A 23684-nucleotide genomic window follows, 5' to 3' on the forward strand; every position below is an offset into this window, starting at 1 on the left:
CTTTATTAACAATGCGACCCAACATCCTTCTCCGTTATTAACAATGCTACCCAACATCCTTTCTCTTTATTAACAATGCTACCCAACATCCTTCCCCTTTATTAACATTGCTACCCAACATCCTTTCCCTTTATTAACAATGCTACCCAACATCCTTTCCCTTTATTAACAATGCTACCCAACATCCTTCTCCGTTATTAACAATGCTACCCAACATCCTTTCCTTTATTAACAATGCTACCCAACATCCTTCTTCGTTATTAACAATGCTACCCAACATCCTTTCCCTTTATTAACAATGCTACCCAACATCCTTTCCCTTTATTAACAATGCTACCCAACATACTTTCCCTTTATTAACAATGCGACCCAACACCCTTTCCCTTTATTAACAATGCTACCCAACATCCTTCTCCGTTATTAACAATGCTACCCAACATCCTTTCCCTTTATTAACAATGCGACCCAACATCCTTTCCCTTTATTAACAATGCTACCCAACATCCTTCTCCTCTATTAACAATGCTACCCAACATCCTTTCGCTTTATTAACAATGCTACCCAACATCCTTTCCCTTTATTAACAATGCTGCCCAACATCCTTCCCCTTTATTAACAATGCTACCCAACATCCTTTCCCTTTATTAACAATGCGACCCAACATCCTTTCCCTTTATTAACAATGCGACCCAACATCCTTCTCCTCTATTAACAATGCTACCCAACATCCTTTCCCTTTATTAACAATGCTACCCAACATCCTTTCCCTTTATTAACAATGCTACCCAACATCCTTTCTCTTTATTAACAATGCTACCCAACATCCTTTCCCTTTATTAACAATGCTACCCAACATCCTTTCCCTTTATTAACAATGCTACCCAACATCCTTTCCCTTTATTAGCAATGCTACCCAACATCCTTCTCCTTTATTAACAATGCTACCCAACATCCTTTCCCTTTATTAACAATGCTACCCAACATCCTTCTCCTTTATTCACAATGCTACCCAACATCCTTTCCCTTTATTAACAATGCTACCCAACATCCTTTCCCTTTATTAACAATGCTACCCAACATCCTTTCCCTTAATTAACAATGCTACCCAACATCCTTTCCCTTTATTAGCAATGCTCTACCCAACATCCTTTCCCTTTATTAACAATGCTACCCAACATCCTTTCCCTTTATTAACAATGCTACCCAACATCCTTTCCCTTTATTAACAATGCTACCCAACATCCTTCCCCTTTAACAATGCTACCCAACATCCTTTCCCTTTATTAACAATGCTACCCAACATCCTTCTCCTTTATTAACAATGCTACCCAACATCCTTCTCCTTTATTAACAATGCTACGCAACATCCTTTCCCTTTATTAACAATGCTACCCAACATCCTTTCTCTTTATTGACAGTGCTACCCAACATCCTTTCGCTTTATTAACAATGCTACCCAACATCCTTTCCCTTTATTAACAATGCTACCCAACATTCTTCTCCTTTATTAACAATGCTGCCCAACATCCTTTCTCTTTAATAACAGTGCTACCCAACATCGTTTCCCTTTATTAACAATGCTACCCAACATCCTTCCCCTTTATTAACAGTGCTACCCAACATCCTTTCCCTTTATTAACAATGCTACCCAACATTCTTCTCCTTTATTAACAATGCTACCCAACTTCCGTTCCCTTTATTAACAACGCTACCCAACATCCTTTCCCTTTATTAACAATGCTACCCAACATCCTTTCTCTTTATTAACAATGCTACCCAACATCCTTCTCCTTTATTAACAATGCTACCCAACATCCTTTCCCTTTATTAACAATGCTACCCAACATCCTTCTCCGTTATTAACAATGCTACCCAACATCCTTCTCCTTTATTAACAATGCGACCCATCATCCTTCTCCGTTATTAACAATGCTACCCAACATCCTTTCTCTTTATTAACAATGCTACCCAACATCCTTCCCCTTTATTAACATTGCTACCCAACATCCTTTCCCTTTATTAACAATGCTACCCAACATCCTTTCCCTTTATTAACAATGCTACCCAACATCCTTCACCTTTATTAACAATGCTACCCAACATCCTTTCCCTTTATTATCAATGCTACCCAACATCCTTTCCCTTTATTAACAATGCTACCCAACATCCTTTCCCTTTATTAACAATGCTACCCAACATCCTTTCCCTTTATTAACAATGCTACCCAACATCCTTCTCCTTTATTAACAGTGCTACCCAACATCCTTTCCCTTTATTAACAATGCTACCCAACATCCTTCCCCTTTATTAACAGTGCTACCCAACATCCTTTCCCTTTATTAACAATGCTACCCAACTTCCTTTCCCTTTATTAACAACGCTACCCAACATCCTTTCCCTTTATTAACAATGCTACCCAACATCCTTTCTCTTTATTAACAATGCTACCCAACATCATTCTCCTTTATTAACAATGCTACCCAACATCCTTTCCCTTTATTAACAATGCTACCCAACATCCTTCTCCGTTATTAACAATGCTACCCAACATCCTTCTCCTTTATTAACAATGCGACCCAACATCCTTCTCCGTTATTAACAATGCTACCCAACATCCTTTCTCTTTATTAACAATGCTACCCAACATCCTTTCCCTTTATTAACAATGCTACCCAACATCCTTTCTCTTTATTAACAATGCTACCCAACATCCTTCTCCTTTATTAACAATGCTACCCAACATCCTTTCCCTTTATTAACAATGCTATCCAACATCCTTCTCCGTTATTAACAATGCTACCCAACATCCTTCTCCTTTATTAACAATGCGACCCATCATCCTTCTCCGTTATTAACAATGCTACCCAACATCCTTTCTCTTTATTAACAATGCTACCCAACATCCTTCCCCTTTATTAACATTGCTACCCAACATCCTTTCCCTTTATTAACAATGCTACCCAACATCCTTTCCCTTTATTAACAATGCTACCCAACATCCTTCACCTTTATTAACAATGCTACCCAACATCCTTTCCCTTTATTATCAATGCTACCCAACATCCTTTCCCTTTATTAACAATGCTACCCAACATCCTTTCCCTTTATTAACAATGCTACCCAACATCCTTTCCCTTTATTAACAATGCTACCCAACATCCTTCCCCTTTATTAACAGTGCTACCCAACATCCTTTCCCTTTATTAACAATGCTACCCAACTTCCTTTCCCTTTATTAACAACGCTACCCAACATCCTTTCCCTTTATTAACAATGCTACCCAACATCCTTTCTCTTTATTAACAATGCTACCCAACATCCTTCTCCTTTATTAACAATGCTACCCAACATCCTTTCCCTTTATTAACAATGCTACCCAACATCCTTCTCCGTTATTAACAATGCTACCCAACATCCTTCTCCTTTATTAACAATGCGACCCAACATCCTTCTCCGTTATTAACAATGCTACCCAACATCCTTTCTCTTTATTAACAATGCTACCCAACATCCTTCCCCTTTATTAACATTGCTACCCAACGTCCTTTCCCTTTATTAACAATGCTACCCAACATCCTTTCCCTTTATTAACAATGCTACCCAACATCCTTCTCCGTTATTAACAATGCTACCCAACATCCTTTCCTTTATTAACAATGCTACCCAACATCCTTCTTCGTTATTAACAATGCTACCCAACATCCTTTCCCTTTATTAACAATGCTACCCAACATCCTTTCCCTTTATTAACAATGCTACCCAACATACTTTCCCTTTATTAACAATGCGACCCAACACCCTTTCCCTTTATTAACAATGCTACCCAACATCCTTCTCCGTTATTAACAATGCTACCCAATATCCTTTCGCTTCATTAACAATGCTACCCAACATTCTTCTCCTTTATTAACAATGCTGCCCAACATCCTTCCCCTTTATTAACAATGCGACCCAACATCCTTTCCCTTTATTAACAATGCTACCCAACATCCTTCTCCTCTATTAACAATGCTACCCAACATCCTTTCCCTTTATTAACAATGCTACCCAACATCCTTTCCCTTTATTAACAATGCTACCCAACATCCTTTCTCTTTATTAACAATGCTACCCAACATCCTTTCCCTTTATTAACAATGCTACCCAACATTCTTCTCCTTTATTAACAATGCTGCCCAACATCCTTCCCCTTTATTAACAATGCTACCCAACATCCTTTCCCTTTATTAACAATGCGACCCAACATCCTTTCCCTTTATTAACAATGCGACCCAACATCCTTTCCCTTTATTAACAATGCTACCCAACATCCTTCTCCTCTATTAACAATGCTACCCAACATCCTTTCCCTTTATTAACAATGCGACCCAACATCCTTTGCCTTTATTAACAATGCTACCCAACATCCTTTCCCTTTATTAACAATGCTACCCAACATCCTTTCCCTTTATTAACAATGCTACCCAACATCCTTTCTCTTTATTAACAATGCTACCCAACATCCTTTCCCTTTATTAACAATGCTACCCAACATCCTTTCCCTTTATTAACAATGCTACCCAACATCCTTTCCCTTTATTAACAATGCTACCCAACATCCTTTCCCTTTATTAACAATGCTACCCAACATCCTTCTCCTTTATTAACAATGCTACCCAACATCCTTTCCCTTTATTAACAATGCTACCCAACATCCTTCTCCTTTATTAACAATGCTACCCAACATCCTTTCCCTTTATTAACAATGCAACCAACATCCTTTCCCTTTATTAACAATGCTACCCAACATCCTTTCCCTTTATTAACAATGCTACCCAACATCCTTCTCCTTTATTAACAATGCTACCCAACATCCTTTCCCTTTATTAACAATGTTACCCAACATCCTTCTCCTTTATTAACAAAGCTACCAACATCCTTCTCCTTTATTAACAATGCTACCCAACATCCTTTCCCTTAATTAACAATGCTACCCAACATCCTTTCCCTTAATTAACAATGCTACCCAACATCCTTTCCCTTCATTAGCAATGCTCTACCCAACATCCTTTCCCTTTATTAACAATGCTACCCAACATCCTTCTCCTTTATTAACAATGCTACGCAACATCCTTTCCCTTTATTAACAATGCTACCCAACATCCTTCTCCTTTATTAACAATGCTACCCAACATCCTTCTCCTTTATTAACAATGCTACGCAACATCCTTTCCCTTTATTAACAATGCTACCCAACATCCTTTCTCTTTATTGACAGTGCTACCCAACAACCTTTCTCTTTATTGACAGTGCTACCCAACATCCTTCCCCTTTATTAACAATGCTACCCAGCATCCTTTCTCTTTAATAACAGTGCTACCCAACATCGTTTCCCTTTATTAACAATGCTACCCAACATCCTTCCCCTTTATTAACAGTGCTACCCAACATCCTTTCCCTTTATTAACAATGCTACCCAACTTCCGTTCCCTTTATTAACAACGCTACCCAACATCCTTTCCCTTTATTAACAATGCTACCCAACATCCTTTCTCTTTATTAACAATGCTACCCAACATACTTCTCCTTTATTAACAATGCTACCCAACATCCTTTCCCTTTATTAACAATGCTACCCAACATCCTTCTCCGTTATTAACAATGCTACCCAACATCCTTCTCCTTTATTAACAATGCGACCCATCATCCTTCTCCGTTATTAACAATGCTACCCAACATCCTTTCTCTTTATTAACAATGCTACCCAACATCCTTCCCCTTTATTAACATTGCTACCCAACATTCTTTCCCTTTATTAACAATGCTACCCAACATCCTTTCCCTTTATTAACAATGCTACCCAACATCCTTCACCTTTATTAACAATGCTACCCAACATCCTTCTCCTTTATTAACAGTGCTACCCAACATCCTTTCCCTTTATTAACAATGCTACCCAACATCCTTCCCCTTTATTAACAGTGCTACCCAACATCCTTTCCCTTTATTAACAATGCTACCCAACTTCCTTTCCCTTTATTAACAACGCTACCCAACATCCTTTCCCTTTATTAACAATGCTACCCAACATCCTTTCTCTTTATTAACAATGCTACCCAACATCCTTCTCCTTTATTAACAATGCTACCCAACATCCTTCTCCTTTATTAACAATGCGACCCAACATCCTTCTCCGTTATTAACAATGCTACCGAACATCCTTTCTCTTTATTAACAATGCTACCCAACATCCTTTCCCTTTATTAACAATGCTACCCAACATCCTTTCCCTTTATTAACAATGCTACCCAACATCCTTTCCCTTTATTAACAATGCTACCCAACATCCTTCCCCTTTATTAACAGTGCTACCCAACATCCTTTCCCTTTATTAACAATGCTACCCAACTTCCTTTCCCTTTATTAACAACGCTACCCAACATCCTTTCCCTTTATTAACAATGCAACCCAACATCCTTTCTCTTTATTAACAATGCTACCCAACATCCTTCTCCTTTATTAACAATGCTACCCAACATCCTTTCCCTTTATTAACAATGCTACCCAACATCCTTCTCCGTTATTAACAATGCTACCCAACATCCTTTCCTTTATTAACAATGCTACGCAACATCCTTCTTCGTTATTAACAATGCTACCCAACATCCTTTCCCTTTATTAACAATGCTACCCAACATCCTTTCCCTTTATTAACAATGCTACCCAACATCCTTTCCCTTTATTAACAATGCTACCCAACATCCTTCTCCTTTATTAACAATGCTACCCAACATCCTTTCCCTTTATTAACAATGCTACCCAACATCCTTCTCCTTTATTAACAATGCTACCCAACATCCTTTCCCTTTATTAACAATGCTACCCAACATCCTTTCCCTTTATTAACAATGCTACCCAACATCCTTTCCCTTTATTAACAATGCTACCCAACATCCTTCTCCTTTATTAACAATGCTACCCAACATCCTTCTTTATTAACAATGCTACCCAACATCCTTTCCCTTAATTAACAATGCTACCCAACATCCTTCTCTTTTATTAACAAAGCTACCAACATCCTTCTCCTTTATTAACATTGCTACCCAACATCCTTTCCCTTTATTATCAATGCTACCCAACATCCTTTCCCTTTATTAACAATGCTACCCAACATCCTTCTCCTTTATTAACAATGCTACCCAACATTCTTTCCCTTTATTAACAATGCTACCCAACATCCTTTCCCTTTATTAACAATGCTACCCAACATCCTACTCATTTATTAACAATGCTACCCTACATCCTTCTCCTTTATTAACAATGCTACCCAACATCCTTTCCCTTAATTAACAATGCTACCCAACATCCTTTCCCTTTATTAACAATGCTACCCAACATCCTTTCCCTTTATTAACAATGCTACCCAACATCCTTTCCCTTTATTAACATTGCTACCCAACATCCTTTCCCTTGATTAACAATGCTACCCAACATCCTTCTCCTTTATTAACAATGCTAACCAACATCCTTTCCCTTTATTAACAATGCTACCCAACATCCTTCTCCGTTATTAACAATGCTACCCAACATCCTTTCCTTTATTAACAATGCTACCCAACATCCTTCTTCGTTATTAACAATGCTACCCAACATCCTTTCCCTTTATTAACAATGCTACCCAACATCCTTTCCCTTTATTAACAATGCTACCCAACATCCTTTCTCTTTATTAACAATTCTACCCAACATCCTTCTCCTTTATTAACAATGCTAACCAACATCCTTTCCCTTTATTAACAATGCTACCCAACATCCTTCTCCGTTATTAACAATGCTACCCAACATCCTTTCCTTTATTAACAATGCTGCCCAACATCCTTCTTCGTTATTAACAATGCTACCCAACATCCTTTCCCTTTATTAACAATGCTACCCAACATCCTTTCCCTTTATTAACAATGCGACCCAACACCCTTTCCCTTTATTAACAATGCTACCCAACATCCTTCTCCGTTATTAACAATGCTACCCAACATCCTTTCCCTTTATTAACAATGCGACCCAACATCCTTTCCCTTTATTAACAATGCTACCCAACATCCTTCTCCTCTATTAACAATGCGACCCAACACCCTTTCCCTTTATTAACAATGCTACCCAACATCCTTCTCCGTTATTAACAATGCTACCCAACATCCTTTCCCTTTATTAACAATGCTACCCAACATCCTTTCCCTTTATTAACAATGCTACCCAACATCCTTTCTCTTTATTAACAATTCTACCCAACATCCTTCTCCTCTATTAACAATGCTACCCAACATCCTTCTCCTTTATTAACAATGCTAACCAACATCCTTTCCCTTTATTAACAATGCTACCCAACATCCTTCTCCGTTATTAACAATGCTACCCAACATCCTTTCCTTTATTAACAATGCTACCCAACATCCTTTCCCTTTATTAACAATGCTACCCAACATCCTTTCTCTTTATTAACAATTCTACCCAACATCCTTTCCCTTTATTATCAATGCTACCCAACATCCTTTCCTTTATTAACAATGCTACCCAACATCCTTTCCCTTTATTAACAATGCTACCCAACATCCTTTCCCTTTATTAACAATGCTACCCAACATCCTTTCCCTTTATTAACAATGCTACCCAACATCCTTTCTCTTTATTAACAATTCTACCCAACATCCTTCTCCTCTATTAACAATGCTACCCAACATCCTTCTCCTTTATTAACAATGCTAACCAACATCCTTTCCCTTTATTAACAATGCTACCCAACATCCTTCTCCGTTATTAACAATGCTACCCAACATCCTTTCCTTTATTAACAATGCTACCCAACATCCTTCTTCGTTATTAACAATGCTACCCAACATCCTTTGCCTTTATTAACAATGCTACCCAACATCCTTTCCCTTTATTAACAATGCTACCCAACATCCTTTCCCTTTATTAACAATGCTACCCAACATTCTTCTCCTTTATTAACAATGCTGCCCAACATCCTTTCCCTTTATTAACAATGCGACCCAACATCCTTTCCCTTTATTAACAATGCTACCCAACATCCTTCTCCTCTATTAACAATGCTACCCAACATCCTTTCCCTTTATTAACAATGCTACCCAACATCCTTTCCCTTTATTAACAATGCTACCCAACATCCTTCTCCTCTATTAACAATGCTACCCAACATCCTTTCCCTTTATTAACAATGCTACCCAACATCCTTTCCCTTTATTAACAATGCTACCCAACATCCTTCTCCTCTATTAACAATGCTACCCAACATCCTTTCCCTTTATTAACAATGCTACCCAACATCCTTCTCCTCTATTAACAATGCTACCCAACATCCTTTCCCTTTATTAACAATGCTACCCAACATCCTTTCCCTTTATTAACAATGCTACCCAACATCCTTCTCCTCTATTAACAATGCTACCCAACATCCTTCTCCGTTATTAACAATGCTACCCAACATCCTTTCCTTTATTAACAATGCTACCCAACATCCTTTCCCTTTATTAACAATGCTACCCAACATCCTTTCTCTTTATTAACAATTCTACCCAACATCCTTTCCCTTTATTATCAATGCTACCCAACATCCTTTCCTTTATTAACAATGCTACCCAACATCCTTTCCCTTTATTAACAATGCTACCCAACATCCTTTCCCTTTATTAACAATGCTACCCAACATCCTTTCCCTTTATTAACAATGCTACCCAACATCCTTTCTCTTTATTAACAATTCTACCCAACATCCTTCTCCTCTATTAACAATGCTACCCAACATCCTTCTCCTTTATTAACAATGCTAACCAACATCCTTTCCCTTTATTAACAATGCTACCCAACATCCTTCTCCGTTATTAACAATGCTACCCAACATCCTTTCCTTTATTAACAATGCTACCCAACATCCTTCTTCGTTATTAACAATGCTACCCAACATCCTTTGCCTTTATTAACAATGCTACCCAACATCCTTTCCCTTTATTAACAATGCTACCCAACATCCTTTCCCTTTATTAACAATGCTACCCAACATTCTTCTCCTTTATTAACAATGCTGCCCAACATCCTTTCCCTTTATTAACAATGCGACCCAACATCCTTTCCCTTTATTAACAATGCTACCCAACATCCTTCTCCTCTATTAACAATGCTACCCAACATCCTTTCCCTTTATTAACAATGCTACCCAACATCCTTTCCCTTTATTAACAATGCTACCCAACATCCTTTCCCTTTATTAACAATGCGACCCAACATCCTTCCCCTTTATTAACAATGCTACCCAACATCCTTCTCCTCTATTAACAATGCTACCCAACATCCTTTCCCTTTATTAACAATGCTACCCAACATCCTTCCCCTTTATTAACAATGCTACCCAACATCCTTCTCCTTTATTAACAATGCTACCCAACATCCTTCTCCTTTATTAACAATGCTACCCAACATCCTTCTCCTTTATTAACAATACTACCCAACATCCTTCTCCTTTATTAACAATACTACCCCAATATCCTTCTCCTTTTTTCCCCATCTTTCCTAAATGATGAATTCCCTTGAACTTCGAGTTCCCATCCCTGGCTACCCTGCAGCCACGTCTCATTAATGGCAATTTGATCAAGCTTTTTTTCTTCCATTGTTGCCAACAATTAATTTACCTTGTTGCAAATGCTGGTGCAGTACCTTTAATTCTGTCTTTTTTTTATTTTTACAACCTCTAGCCCTATCTGCTGATATACTCTTATGTTTGTATTCCCTGTTTGCCACATTTTTACAATTAATTCCTCTTTTGCTAACTTGTTCCCTCGCCTTAACCTCTCTAATTTATTCCATCTTCCCTCACCTATTATCCCCCCACACCCCACCCTGCGCCACTATTTAGTTTAAAGCTTGGAGTTACCTGAACACTGGACCCAGCATGGTTCAAGTGAATAACATCCCAACGGTGGAGCTCCCACTTTCTCAGGTCCTGGGGCCTGTGCCATACCAACCTTTGAGCCACACATTCAACTCTCTGACCTTATTTATCCTACTCCAGATTGCTTGTGGCTCGGATAATAAACCAGAGATTATTGCTTTTGAGTTTCTGGATTCCTGAGTCCAAATTATTTATTTCAATGGGGGACCTCTGTGGTCCCAACATGACCCTTGTGGCAAACCATATCCCACCTTTGCCAATTTGACATCTGAATCAACAGCTGAAAGCAAAAAAAATGAAAACAGCAAATGTTGGAAATGCTGAGCAGGTCTGGCAGCGTTTGCAAATGAGAAGCCGTTACCCTTTCAGATCACCCTGACAAAAAGTCAATGACCAGAAACAAAAGGCTGCAACTTCCGAGCTCCCCAGCATTAGATTTGGTGGATACCGCAAGATTGGTGTAAGGTCCGAGCGCCCCGGCATCCGTCTTCCTCCCCATCCAGCCCCACTCTCAAACCCCTCGAGGAGGCTAGACACTGCCTGGATCGCACCCGACCTGAATCAGAATGTTCCATATGTCCAATGTAATTCCTCCGAACTAAATTTATCTGTGCTTCAATCTTCTATATCATCTGTTCTGATGATGCAACCTTCTGTACCAATCCTTCTGATTTTTTTTTTTCCTCAACCGAGAATTCCCCAATCATACTAGTTTAAAATAAATGTAGAGTACCCAATTATTTTTTCTCCAATTAAGGGGCAATTTAGCATGGCCAATCCACCTAACCTGCACAAACATGGGGAGAATGTGCAAACTCCACACGGACAGTGACTCAGGGCCGGGATTTGAACCCAGGTCCTCAGTGCTGCAGTCCCTGTGCTAACCACTGCGCCACATGCCACTCTCCCCAATCGTACTTGATGAATGTACATCAGGACAGCTCACTAGGGATCTCAGAGGGATCTTGAGGTGCTTGTCCACAGATCCCTGAAAGTGGTAGGACAGATTAATAGGGTATTTAAGAAGGCATACGGGAAATATGCCTTTAACAGTCGTGGCACAGAATGTAAGAGCAGGGAGGTTATGGAGCTGTATAAAACGGTCATTAGGCCACAGCTAGAGTACTGGGTGCAGTTCCGGTCGTCCCACTATAGGAAGGATGTGATTGCACTGGAGAGGGGGCAAAGGAGATTCATCAGGATGGTGCCTGGGCTGGATAGGCAGATGTTGTTTTCTTTGGAGCAGAAAAAGCTGAGGGGGGGGACTGTTCGAGGTGTATAAGATTATGAGGGGTATGGACAGGGTGGATAGGAAGCAGCTGCTCCCCTTAGTTGAAGGATCAACATGAGGGGACATCACTTTCTGGTGAGGGGCAGGAGGTTTAGAGTGAACTTGAGGAAAATCTTTTTCACCCAGAGGATAGTTAGTCTGGAATGCACTGCCTGGGAGGGTAGTCGAGGTGGGAAACCTCAACCATTGCAATGCACATGATGGGCACTTGAAATGTCATAACATTCAAGGCTATAGGCCAAGAGTTGGAAAGTGGGATTTGTGTAGTTTTAGTGTAGTTTTGTCAGTGCAGGCTTGATGGGCCGAAGGGCCTCTTTTGTACTGTATGACTCTATAATTGACACGGCCCTTGATCATGTCCAACACATTTTCTGCACTTATGTTCTGACCCCTTCCCTTCATCACAGCGCCACGATAAGGTTCTCCTTGCCTTCGCCTTTAACACACCAACCTCCGTATTCAGCAGCTTCAGCCATTTCTGCTAACTAGCATGATATAGTGTCTGAAATCCGCTGCCCGAGTTGGTGGTGGAGACAGAGACCCTAAATTATTTTAAGATGTACCTTGACCTGCACCTTAAGTACTCTAAACTACAGGGCTATGGATCGGGTGCAGTAAGGTGGGATTAGAAAGGGCACCTGGATGTCCTTGGGCTGGCATGGACAAGATGGGCCGAATGGCCTCCTGTGCTGTAACATTTCTATGATTCTATTCTATGGTGCAACCATCAAACCCAACTTCTCCCCTTTCAGATTCCTGAAGGGACCATTCCCTCTGCAATACTCTGGTCCATTCAATCACCCCCAACACCACCTCTTCCCACTACACCTTTCTATGCAAGCACAGGTGATGCAACACCCTTTTTATAAACTCCTCCAACCCCACAGCCCAAGGCCTCAATGCTCCTTCCTAGCAGAAGTGATTTTGTGTATTTTCAATTTAGACTGTCTATTCTTTACTCATAATGTGGTTTACTCTATGTTGGAGAGACCAAGTGCAGAAACCCTCTGGTCAGTCTGCAAGCATGACCCCCAGTTTCTCTTGGCCTGTCGTTTTAATTCTCCAACTTGTTTTGGCACTTTACAGTCTTCCAGACTCTCCTTCAGTTCAACAATTTCAGAATGTAATCATTGCCCCCATTTTCTTTCCTTTGCCTTTTTTAGTTTTACTCTCTTGTTTTTTGCTTTTGGACAGCAACTGTCCCATTGTCACTCCCATTGGCCTCAGTAGCTCAGCAAGTGTTAGAACAAAGAACAGTACAGATCACGTGTCCTCTATAGACCAACCGCCTGTATCCTTCTATACCCCATCTGTTCATGTGTCTATCTAAGTCTTTTTTTTAAGAAATAATTTTATTCAAATTTTTACATATTTTCAACAAACCCTTACAGAAAAAAGAAAAACAAAGAACACATAAATAAACATCTTACAACTACATCACAAATTCCCCCAATATACGAACCTCCCGTTAAGCGATAATAAACACAGTAGAAAACATAGAACATAGAAAAATACAGCACAGAACAGGCCCTTCGGCCCACGATGTTGTGCCGAACCTTTGTCCTAGATTAATCATAGATTATCATCGAATTTACAGTGCAGAAGGAGGCCATTCGGCCCATTGAGTCTGCACCGGCTCTTGGAAAGAGCACCCTAGCCAAGGTCAACACCTCCACTCTATCCCCATAACCCAGTAACCCCACCCAACACTAAGGGCAATTTTGGACACTAAGGGCAATTTATCATGGCCAATCCACCTAACCTGCACATCTTTGGACTGTGGGAGGAAACCGGAGCACCCGGAGGAAACCCACGCAGACACAAAGTACCCACCCCACCCTGGGTTGCTGCTGACCACCTCCTAACGCCCCGCTAGAAAGTCTAGGAACGGTTGCCACCGCCTGAAGAGCCCTTGCACAGACCCTCTCAAGGCAAATTTTACCCTCTCCAATTTAATGAACCCTGCCATGTTGCTGATCCAGGCTTCCACGCTCGGGGGCCTCGCATCCTTCTACTGTAGCAAAATCCTCTGCCGGGCTACCAGGGACGCAAAGACCAGAATACTGGCCTCTTTCGCCTCCTGCACTCCCGGCTCGTCCAATACCCCAAATAGTGCTAACCCCCAGCTCGGCTTAACCTGGGTGTTCACCACCTTAGACATTGTCCTCGCAATACCCCGCCAGAAACCATCCAGCGCCGGGCACGCCCGGAACATATGGGTATGATTTGCTGGGCTCCCCGAGCACCTCCCACCTGGCTTCCACCCCAAAGAACCTGCTCAGCCTCGCCCCTGTCATATGCGTTCTGAAGAACCTTAAATTGTATCAGGCTAAGCCTGGCGCAAGAGGAGGAAGAATTAACCCTACCCAGGGCGTCTGCCCATGCACCCTCGTTTATCTCCTCCCCAAGCTCCTCCTCCCATTTACCCTTTAGCTCCTCCACCGAGGTCTCCTCCTCCTCCTGCATCTCCTGATAGATTGGCGAGACCCTGCCCTCTCCAACCCACACCCCCGAGAGCACCCTATCCTGGATCCTGAGTGCTGGAAACAGCGGGAACTCCATCACCTGTCGTCTTGCAAACGCCCTTACCTGCATGTACCTGAAGGCATTTCCGGGGGGAAGCCCGAATTCTTCCTCCAGCACCCCAAGGCTCGCAAACGTCCCATCTAAAAACAGGTCCCCCATCCTTCTAATTCCTGCCCTGTGCCAGCTCAGGAACCCTCCATCCATTCTCCCCGGGACGAACCGATGGTTCTTCCGGATCGGGGACCAAACCAAAGCCTCTGCCTCACCCCTGTGGCGCCTCCACTGCCCCCAAATTTTCAAAGTCGCCGCCACCACCGGACTCGTGGTGTACCTAGTCGGCGGGAGCGGCAGCGGTGCTGTCAACAGTGCTCCCAGACTCGTGCCCACACAGGACGCCATGGCCAGCATCATCCACGCCACCCCCTCCCCCTCCATTACCCACTTGCGTATCATCGCCACATTGGCAGCCCAGTAGTACCCACACAGATTAGGTAACACTAACCTTCCTCTGTCCCTACTCCACTCCAGAAACACCCTTCTCACCCTCGGGGTCTTTTTCGCCCACACGAATCCCATGATGCTCCTACTGACCCACTTAAAAAAGGCCTTGGGGATCAGGATGGGGAGGCACTGGAATATAAAAAGGAACCTCTGGAGCACCGTCATCTTCACCGACTGTACCCTACCCGCCAAGGAGAGTGGCAGCATATCCCACCTTTTAAACTCCTCCTCCATCTGCTCCACCAGCCTTGTCAAGTTGAGCTAGTGTAGGGCCCCCCAGCTCCTGGCCATCTGGATCCCCAGATACCGAAAACTCCTTTCCGCCCTCTTCAGTGGAAGGACCGGGGCTTCGGAAAGTAGCCTAACCCAACTTATGAACCCCTCCCCGAACCAAAACCTCCTCAACAACTCCCAGAGATACCCCCACTCCACCCTATCTAAGGCCTTCTCAGCGTCCATCGCCGCCACTATCTCCGCTTCTCCCTCCACTGTAGGCATCATGATTACGTTAAGGAGCCTCCGCACATTGGTATTCAGCTGCCTTCCCTTAACAAAACCCATCTGGTCCTCGTGAATCACCCCCGGGACACAGTCCTCAATTCTGGTAGCCAACACCTTCACTAACAGCTTCTCGTCCACGTTGAGAGAGATTGGCCTATACGACCCACACTGTAATGGGTCCTTGTCCCGCTTCGAGATCAGCGCCCTGGACATCGTCAGGGGTAGGGACCCCCCTCCCTCACCTCATTGAAAGTCCTCACTAATAGAGGGCCCAGCAGGTCCATATACTTCCTGTAAAATTCCACCGGGAACCCACCTGGCCCCGGTGCCTTCCCCGCCTGCATACTCCCCAGCCCCTTAGTCAGCTCCTCCAGCCCTAACGGTGCCCCAAGCCCAGCCACCTGCTCCTCCACCCTCGTGAACCTCAGTCGATCCAAAAATCGATGCATCCCATCCGTCCTCCGTCAGGGGCTCAGACCTATACAGCCCCTCATAAAAGTCTCTAAATACCCCATTTATTCCCACCGCACTCCGCACCGTGTTCCCCCCTTTATTCCTAACTCCCCCAATCTCCCTCGCTGCCTCCCGCTTCCAAAGCTGTTGTGCCAACATCCGGCTAGCCTTCTCCCCGTACTCATACACCGCCCCTTGCGGTTTCCTCCACTGCACCTCTGCCTTCTTGGTGGTCAACAGGTTGAACTCGGCCTGGAGGCTTCGTCGCCCCTTGAGTAGTCCCTCTTCGGGGACCTCTGCATACCTCCTATCCACCCTTAAAATCTCCCCCACCAATCTCTCCCTCTCTCTCCTCTCCTTCCCCTCCTTGTGGGCCCTAGTGGAGATTAGCTCTCCCCTAATCACCGCCTTCAGCGCCTCCCAGACCACCCCCACCTGCACCTCCCCATTATCGTTAGCCTCTAGATAGCTTTCAATGCACCCCGAATCCGCCCGCTCACCACCTCATCCGCCAGCAAGTCCACATCCAGGCGCCACAGCGGGCGCTGGTCCCTCTCCTCCCCTAGCTCCAGCTCCACCCAATGCGGGGCATGGTCTGAGGTGGCTATGGCCGAATACTCCGTGCCCTCCACCCTCGGAATTAGTGCCCTGCTCATAACGAAGAAGTCTATCCGGGAGTAGGCTTTATGGACGTGGGGAAAAAAAAGAAAATTCCCTGGCCCCCGGCCTGACAAATCTCCATGGGTCCACTCCTCCCATCTGGTCCATAAACCCCCTCAGCACCTTTGGCTGCCGCTGGCCTCTTACCCGTCCTGGATCTGGAGCGGTCCAATGCTGGATCCCTGCCTCCAGGTCCGGAATCCGGCCCAACATGTGCCGCATAAATCCGGCATCGTCCCAATTCGGGGCATATACATTCACTAACACCACCCGCACCCCCCTGCAGCTTACCACTCACCATCACATACCTACCTCCATTGTCTGCCACGATGTTCAGCGCCTCAAACGACACCCACTTCCTCACCAAAATCGCCACCCCTCGATTCTTTGCGTCCAACCCCGAGTGGAACACCTGCCGTACCCACCCCTTTCTCGGCCTAACCTGATCTGCCACCCTCAAATGCATCTCCTGGAGCATGACCACATCTGCCTTCAGTCCCTTCAGGTGCACGAACACACGGGCCCTCTTGACCGGCCCGTTCAGGCCTCTCACATAGCCATCCCCTTTTCTAGGCCAGCCACGTGCCCGCGCCTCCCGCACTCTCCATTTCCCCCCAGCGGCAGACACCCGCCCCGACTCTCTCTCCAAGCTCCAGCTCACCTTTGGCCAATGCAGCAGCAACCCAGTCCGCCCCCCCCTTAGCTGTGTTGCTCCCCCCCCCATAGCACCCCCGTAAGTCAGCTGACTCCTGACCCCGGCCACTCCTGCCACTCCATCGACCCCCCAGTGTGGTAGTCTTTCTCCGCCCCCTTCCTGTCCATCAGCGGGCGCTCCTCTCCAACACCGCCTTTCCCCCCCGGCCCTGCCCCCTTCCTTTCCTAGCGTGGGAAAAACCCCGCCCTTTCCATCAGACCGGCCCCGCCCTCTCTGGCGCATCTCCCTTTTGCGGCCTAATCCCAGCTCCCCCACCTCGGGCCTCCCAACCACTGACGCCCACACTCTCACAAAACCCCCCATTTGAACCAATTCACCCTACCTCACCCAGCACCCAAGTAAACAATACAGAACAGAACATCCCCCAACATCCCCCAAAGCACAGTAACCACAGTAGCCCCCCGCAACCTCCCCTCACAACCGACCCTCCGTCCGTGTCCAACTTTTGTTGTCCAACCTGTCAGCTCTGTATGCCCTGCCCCACGTGTTCAACTAAACTAACGTGGCTCTAACACCCCCCACCCCCCCCTCAGGTGCCGCTGCTGTCGGTTTCCTGCGCTGTTCCCTGAGAGTCTGCAAGCGACCTTCTACCCCAGGGGATCCCTAGACAACCCCCCCTTGCCCACTTAAGTCTTCTCTGCTCTCCTTCCCGGCTGCCCTCTCACAACCTCCCCTAACCCCCGAGGCCCGACCTGCCAGGCCAGCCCTGCGCTTGGCTCTAGCCTGCCCCTCCTCCTACTCTCCCTGGGGCCCCCTGACCTACGCTAGCTACGCTGACCCCTGCCCTTGGCGCCTGTCTGCCTACCACCCGAGCGCTCGGGGCCCTCCTCCCACACACCATTAACCTGATTGTATCTCCCCGTGTCCTTCAGCCCCTAGCTCCGAGGCCCCGATCTCCCGCCAAAAGGTACCAAGCGCAGGGCCCCCTTTGCAGAGCCCCCCCCCCCCCCCCGATGCTATCCCCCAAGAACACCCTACACAATACGCCCTCCAGCCCCTGCTCTCTGTCCCGGCTGAAAACAATCTTGGATAGAACATTACAGTACAGGATAATTTAACGAACCGCCGCCACACAAAAGCTCTGAGAGCCCAGAGTCCTTTAGTTCAAGTCCAGCTTCGTTTCTTTAATAAAAGTCCAAACCTGTTCTGGTGTCTCAAAGTGGTAGTGGAGTTCCTCAAACGTAACCCAAAGCTTGGCAGTATACAGCATTCCAAATCTCACCTTTTTGTAGAGGGCTGCCTTCACCTTGATGAATCCTGCACGCCTCTTGGCCAGCTCCGTTCCCAAGTCCTGGTAGATGCGCACCTCGCACTTCTCCCATCTACTGCTCCGCTCCGCCTTGGCCCATCGCAGCACGCGTTCCCTGTCAGCCAGCCGGTGAAAGCGGACCACCAAGGCCCTCGGTCGGTCGCCCGTCCTGGGCTTCCTTGCGGGGGCACTATGAGCCCCATCCAACTCCAGGGGTCGGGGGAAGGCCTTCTGGTCCAGTTGCTCATACCCTGGGGGGGGAAGCCTCTTCCCTATCGTCCCGTCAACCTAACCAGTTCGCCAGGTCCCGCAAAAGCCCGTTCAACAGGTCCGTTTGCCCATCGCAGGCGGGAGGGATCCGACCTGCGACCTGCTTCCTCGAGGGCGCCACCGGAACTCCGCTGCTCCGCTCCTTTTTTGCCCATCTTAGGACACACTTCCTGTCCACCAAGTGGTGGAAATGCACCAATATCGCCCGCGGCGGCTCGTTAGACTTCCAGCTCCAGGGGCCTTGGGAAGGCACCCGCGCCCATCAACGTGTTCAGCATCATGACCACATATGCTCCAGCATCCGACCCCTCCACTCACTCCGGGAGACCCAGAATCCGCAGATTCTTCCTCCTCGACCGATTCTCCATGTCCTCGAACTTCTGCCATTTCTTATGCAGCGCCTCGTGCACCTCCACCTTCACCGCCAGGCCCAATATCTCGTCCTCATTGTCCGAGGCCTTCTGCCGTACCTCCCGGATCGCTGCCCCTTGGGCCTTCTGGGTCTCGACCAGCTTGTCGATCGAAGCCTTCATCGGCTCCAGCAGCTCTGCTTTCAATTCCGTAAAGCAGCGCTTGAGAAACTCCTGCTGCTCTTGTGCCCACGCTGCCTGGTCTCCACCCGCCGCCATCTTGGCTTTCCTCCCTCGCACTTTTCGCTGCACCAGAATTACCTTTTTCACCTCTCCATTCCTGGTCCAAGCCATACAGTGCCGGGGGAATGTTACTGTCACCTTCCCACACTGGGAACTGTCGAACAAATGCCACTGGGGCCCCTCAAAAGAGCCCAAAAGTCAGTTTCTGGCGGGAGCTGCGGAACGTGCGAATTAGCTCAGCATAGCCGCAACCGGAAGTCAGGTCTACTACCTAAGTCTTAAAGTCGCTAACATATCTGCCATAACCCCCTCACTTGGCAGTGCATTCCAAGCCTCCACCACCCTCTGTGTAAAAAAAAAAAAAAAAACGCCCCCGCACTTCTCCACTGAACCTATCCCCCCCCACTCACCTTGAACTTGTGCCCCCTTGTAATTGTCATTTCCGCCCTGGAAAAAAGCCTCCAACTGTTCACCCTATCTACACCCCTAATAATTTTATAAACTTCTATCAGGCCGCCTCTCAGCTTCCGTCTTTCTGGAGAGAACAATTCTAGTTTATTCAATCTCTCCTCATAGCTAATACCCTCCATGCCAGGCAATATCCTGGTAAACCTTTTCTGTACTCTCTCCAAAGCCTCCACGTCCTTCTGGTAGTGTGGTGACCAGAATTGGCACACTATTCTAAATGTGGCCGAACCAATGTTCTATATAACTGTAACATAATTTGCAAACTTCTATACTTGGTGCCCTGTCCGATGAATGTAAGCAAGTCATATGCTTTCTTTACCACCATTTCCACCTGTGCTACCATTTTTAAGGATCTGTGGAGCTGCATGCCCAGATCTCTGTGTCTATGCTCTTGATGGTTCTGCCATTTATTATATAGCTCTCACCTGAATTGGATCTACCAAAATGCATCATCTCACATTTGTCCGGGTTAAATTCGATCTTCAATTTCTCCGCCCAATTTTGCAGCCTATCTATATCCTGTTGTATTCTCTGTCAATCTTCATCATTATCCGCAACTCCTGCAATCTTAGTATCATCCGCAAACTTGCTAATCAGACCCGCTGCGTTTTATTCCAAGTCATTTATATATATATATATATTACAAAGAGCAGAGGTCCCAGTACTGATCCCTGCGGAACACCACTAGTTACAGACCTCCATTTGGAAAAAGCTCTACCCTCTGTTTTCTATGGCCAAGCCAGTTCTGAATCCATCCAGCCAGTTCACTCCTGACCCCATGTGATTTAATCTTTTGCACCAGCCTGCCATGAGGGACCTTGTCAAATGCTTTACTAAAATCCATGTAGACAACATCCACAGCCCTTCCCTCGTCAATCATTTTTGTCACCTCCGCAAAAAAATCAATTAAATTAGTGAGGCATGACCTCCCTCGTACAAAACCATGCTGTCTGCCGCTAATAAGACCATTGACTTCCAAATGTGCATAGATCCTATCTCTGAGAATCTTTTCCAACAATTTCACTATCACTGATATCAAGCTCACTGGCCTATAATTACCCGGGTTACCATAGAATCATAGAATTTACAGTGCAGAAGGAGGACATTCGCCCATCGAGTTTGCACCGGCTTTTGGAGAGAGCACCCTACCCAAGCCCACACCTCCACCCTAACCCAGTAACCCCACCTAACCTTTTTGGACACCAAGGGCAATTTATCATGGCCAATCCACCTAACCTGCACATCTTTGGACTGTGGGAGGAAACCGGAGCACTCGGTGGAAACCTATGCAGATACAGGGAGAACGTGCAAACTCCGCAGAGCCAGTGACCCAAGCCAGGAATCGACCCTCCTTTCTACCTTTCTTAAATAACGGGACAACATTGGCTATCCTCCAATCCTCTGGGATCTCACCTGTGGCCAACACGTAAACAAAGATTTCTGCTAGAAGCCCACTGATTTCACCTCTTGTCTCCCTCAGTAATCTGGGATAGATGCCACCTGGTCCTGGGGATTTGTCTACCGTAATGCTTTTTAACACACCTAACACTTCCTCCCTCGTTATAACGACCTCTTCTAAAGTGTTTACATGTCCATCTGAGACACCACCAATCAACGTGTCCCTCTCCTTTGTGAATACCGCTGCAAAGTACTGTACTCATTAAGGATCTCACCTACTTCCTTTGGTTCTATATATAATTTCCCTTCTTTGTCCTTGAGTGGACCAACTCTTTCTCTAGCTGTCCTCTTGTTCCTAATGTACATATAAAATGCCTTAAGATTCTCCTATATCCTGTCTGCCTAGGACACATTGTGACCCTCCTAACTCCCTGTTTGCGCTCTTTTCTGCTTTTCCTGTACTTCAAGTGCTTCATATGTTTGCAGTTGCCTAGACCATATGTTTGCAGTTGCCTAGACCTCATGTTTGCATCCTTTTTCTTTTTGACTAGACTCGCAATTCCCCTGGTCATCCAGGGTTCCTGAATCTTGCCTTTTCTGTACTTCCTTTTTACCGGCGCATGCCTGTCCTGTATTTCCATCAGCTGCTCCTTAAAAGACTCCCACATGCCAAATGTGGATTTACCCCCAAACAGCCTCTCCCAAACACCAGCCTCCAAATCCTCCCTAATCTGGTTGTAGTTAGCCTTCCCCCAATTTAGCACCTTAACCCTAGGACAACACTCGCCCTTTCCATGAGTATCCAAAAGCTTAAGGAATTGTGGTCACTGTTCGCCACATGTTCCCCCACTGCAACTTTGATGACCTGGCTGGGCTTGTTCCCGAGTACAAGGTCCAGTATAGCCCCCCCTCTAGTTGGACTATCCACATGTTGTTCCAAAAAACCTTCTTGGACACACTTAACAAATTCCTTACCATCCAAACCCCTAGCCGTAAGGGATTTCCAGTCCATATGAGGAAAATTGGAGTCTCCCATGACAACAACCCTATTATTTCTACATCTATTCAGAATTTGCTCACATATCTGTTCTTCAACTTCCCATGGGCCGTTCGGGAGGCCTGTGGTACACCCCCATCATAGTGACTGCTGCCTTCCTGTTTGAGTTCTACCCACAGTGCCTCGTTACTTGATTCTTCCAAGGTGCTCTCCCTCTGTACAGCTGTAATATGTTCTCTAACCATTACAAGTCCCCCACCTCTTTTACCTTCCCCCTCTGTCTCATCTAAAACACTATTTCCCGAAATATTTAGCTGCCAGACCTGTCCCTTTTTTAACCAAGTCTCTGTTACAGTAACCACATCCAAGTTCCGCACGTGAATCAAGGCTTTAAGTTCATCTGTCTTACCTGCAAAATTCCGTGCATTGAAGCAGATGCACTCCAGGCCCACCAGCCTGCCCTTTGTCTTAACCAGCCTGGACCTGGTACCATGCTCAGCCCAGTCTCTACACGTGCTGGCTTACTGTTCTGATTCCCACCCCCTGCCACATTAATTTAAACCCACCCGACCATACCAGCACACCTCCCAGCCAGGATATTGGTGCCCCTCCAGTTCAGGTGTAACCGTCCTTCTTGTACAGGCCCCACCTTCCCTGGGAGACATCCCAGTTATCCAAAAAACTGAAGCCCTCCCTCCTGCACCAGTTCTTTAGCTACATGTTCAGCTGCACTATCTCCCTATTCCTAGTCTTGCTAGCACATGGCACAGGGAGTAATCCTGAGATTACTACCCTAGAGGTCCTGCTTTTTAATCTTCTACCTAACTCCCTAAATTGCCATTGCAGGACCTCGGTAATCTTTCTACCTATGTCATTCATATCAATGTGGACAATGACCTCTGTCTGATTTCCCTCCCATTTTAGGATGCTTTGTACCCGCTCAGACATCCAGGACCCTGGCACCAGGGAGCCATATTACCTACCATCCTGCAGTGCCTTTTGTGGCCATAGAAGCGCCTACCTGTGCCCCTGACTATTGAATCCCCTCCCACTATTGCTTTGCTACGCTTTGTATCCTCCGTCTGTGCAGCAGGCTAGCCGTGGTGCCTTCGCTCTGGCC

The 23684-nt window shown here is 45.5% G+C and overlaps 1 protein-coding gene across 8 annotated transcripts in view; it reads left to right on the top strand.

Annotated features, from left to right (window-relative positions):
- zc3h18 (zinc finger CCCH-type containing 18) overlaps positions 1–23684 on the top strand; it is a 319920-nt gene that overhangs the window by 38421 nt on the left and 257815 nt on the right. The gene's annotated exons all lie outside the window — the stretch shown is intronic.

This window comes from Scyliorhinus torazame, chromosome 10 (genome assembly GCF_047496885.1).
Source record: "Scyliorhinus torazame isolate Kashiwa2021f chromosome 10, sScyTor2.1, whole genome shotgun sequence".
NCBI classification, from domain to species: domain Eukaryota; kingdom Metazoa; phylum Chordata; class Chondrichthyes; order Carcharhiniformes; family Scyliorhinidae; genus Scyliorhinus; species Scyliorhinus torazame.